We start from the raw sequence: 2,902 nt of genomic DNA, 5'->3' as shown, positions 1-2,902 counted from the left end.
TAAGACTATGTTAAATTAGTTGCTTATTCTTTTAGTCAATTAAAAGAATTTAAGCACATGGTATATTACTGGATTGTATTTTTCAATCCATAATATTAATAGCATAAAAAGAAATATAGAAAATATATTCTTGAACACCTCATATTTGAACGAAATTTTATAATAAATAAGAATCTTAGTATTCCCAAAAACAATAAAATTTCAATATTATTTCAAATAATATATACATTTAGAGGAACGTCTAGCATAAAATGTTATTTTATTCTAGGATTGCCTTAAATGTAAAAAAGCAAGAAAATAATATTGTTGTTATAATGAAGTAGTACGGGATGAAAAGATTGAATATTTATTATTAAGAAAATTATTGGTGTTAAGAAATAATTATGTATGTTTCTTTAAAATAGCAAAAAGCTAAAATATAAAATAAATATAAATATTTTTATACAACCTCAACTCATATGGGACTACCCCCTGAATTTAAGCATATTAATGAGGGGAGGAAAAGAAACTAACAAGGATTTTCTTAGTAGCGGCGAGCGAAAAGAAAATAGTTCAGCACTAAGTCACTTTGTATATATGGCAAATGTGAGAAGCAGTGTATGGAATATCTTAATATCTAGTATGAGAAATTAACGATTTAAGTCCTTCTTAAATGAGGCCATTTACCCATAGAGGGTGCCAGGCCCGTATAACGTTAATGATTACTAGAAAGATATTTCCAAAGAGTCGTGTTGCTTGATAGTGCAGCACTAAGTGGGTGGTAAACTCCATCTAAAACTAAATATAACCATGAGACCGATAGTAAACAAGTACCGTGAGGGAAAGTTGAAAAGAACTCTGAATTGAGAGTTAAATAGTACGTGAAACTGCTTAGAGGTTAAGCCCGATGAACCTGAATATCCATTATGAAAAATTCATCATTATAACTGTGATATTTATAATATTATAGTAATAGTGTGCATTTTTTTCATATATGGACATTGTAATCTATTAACATAATAAAATATTTATCAAAAGATCATTGGTGTTAAGTTTATTCAAATTAATTTGCTTTTAGCTTATTAACATAGAATAAATACTGATGATTTGATAAAGTGTTGATAGATTTTACATATATAATGCTTAAATTCTTTTGAATTTTACAATAATATTATTATCATTGATTTTAATATTAATTGTATGCATTTGTATGATTAACAATGCGAAAGATTCAAGATACCTTCGGGACCCGTCTTGAAACACGGACCAAGGAGTCTAACATTGGTACTGAATAATGCATTGCATTTTTCGGGGCGCTGATCATCGCATTGATTTGATCCGCTGTGCTTTTGAGCACCGTGAGGTAAGGCCGTCGTCGGCAGGTACTCACGATAATATTGGCTTTTGATGATGGGGAGTTGGGATATGCCTTTAGCCTGGTTAGGTCTAAACGGTCCCCAGGTCTTGATGGTTTGAACGGAGAGATGTGCAAATGCTTGTGGAAGTTCATTCCGGAATACTTGGAGGTCATTTACGATAAGTGCATTTGTGAGGGATATTTTCCACGTGAGTGGAAAAGTGCTAGGGTTGTTCCTCTCCTGAAGTCACCTGATAAGATTAGGAGTGATCCACGATCTTATCGGGACATCAGTCTTTTTCCAGTACTTGGTAAAGTACTGGAGAGAGTTATGGTGGAAAGGCTTCAGGAACTAACGCGGGATTTGAGGTCGGATAGGCAGAATGGTTTTAGGAAGGGACGTAGCGTAGAGGACGCCTGGATGTATGTTCAGCGTGCTGTCCGGGAGAATGCCAACAAATATGTCCTTGGCATATTTGTCGATTTCAAGGGGGCATTTGATTACCTAATCTGGGATCGCGTGATACAACGGTTAGAGGAACTGGGCTGTCCGGAAATTAGTCTCTGGCAGAGCTACTTTTCGGACAGAAAAGCCTCTATCGTTGGACTGAATGGTAGCGTGGATATTGGGGTAGAACGGGGCGGCCCACAGGGATCCATCTGTGGTCCATATATTTGGAACCTAATGATGGACTCTCTGCTTGGCCAGCTTGAAATACTTTGTGGTTGTTGTGCATATGCAGACGACCTCCTTCTCTTAGTTGAAGGTAGTTCACGGCTGGAGTTAGAGCGAAAGGGTGAACGATTTTTAGAAATTGTTCACAATTGGGGTACAGGTGTGGGGGTTGAAATATCGGTTGACAAAACGGTGACAATGCTATTGAAAGGCATACTGTCATCGGCTCTCCACCGATTGTCCGAATGAATGGGGTCAATATCAGGTATGTGACGCAAGTCAAATATCTGGGATTGACCATCGGTGAAAGGATGTGTTTCACTCCTCACTTGGTTAGTGTGGAGGAGCGTCTGTTAGGAATTGTCTGCAAGGTCAAACGTGTGTTAAGGAGTGATTGGGGTCTCGGACGTCGTGCGGTTCGTACCATATATCGCGGCTTATTTGTGGCCTGTGTCGCATATGGAGCCGCTATATGGTGGGAATTAGCATCTAAGGCCCGGGGTCGCCAAAAACTTCTCTCCATACAACGTTGTTTGATGGTTGCCTGTTTGCCTGTATGTCGCACCACTTCTACAGATGCGTTACAGGTGTTGTTAGGTGCGCCTCCTCTTGACCTGATTGTTATACAGCGTGCTGTTGGATTTAGGTTAAGAAGAGGCTTAAGTGTCTCATTGCTCTAAGTGTATGAATTCATACAACTAAATAATTTTCATTTAAAATTAAAAAAAAAAAAAATAAATGTTAAGCTATTTTTGATGTTGTAATATTTCTTATAAGCATAATGCTCGTAGAAAATGATATAAATTACTTGTGTATATATGAATTTAAAACTTTTATATGGTTAAAAAGATTTTTTCCGTACGATTTCGGGTTGGTGAGGTGTACGTGGC

The sequence above is a fragment of the Zeugodacus cucurbitae genome, chromosome X, assembly GCF_028554725.1.
Source record: "Zeugodacus cucurbitae isolate PBARC_wt_2022May chromosome X, idZeuCucr1.2, whole genome shotgun sequence".
Taxonomy (NCBI): domain Eukaryota; kingdom Metazoa; phylum Arthropoda; class Insecta; order Diptera; family Tephritidae; genus Zeugodacus; species Zeugodacus cucurbitae.
Note: the sequence above shows the minus strand (reverse complement) of the source record.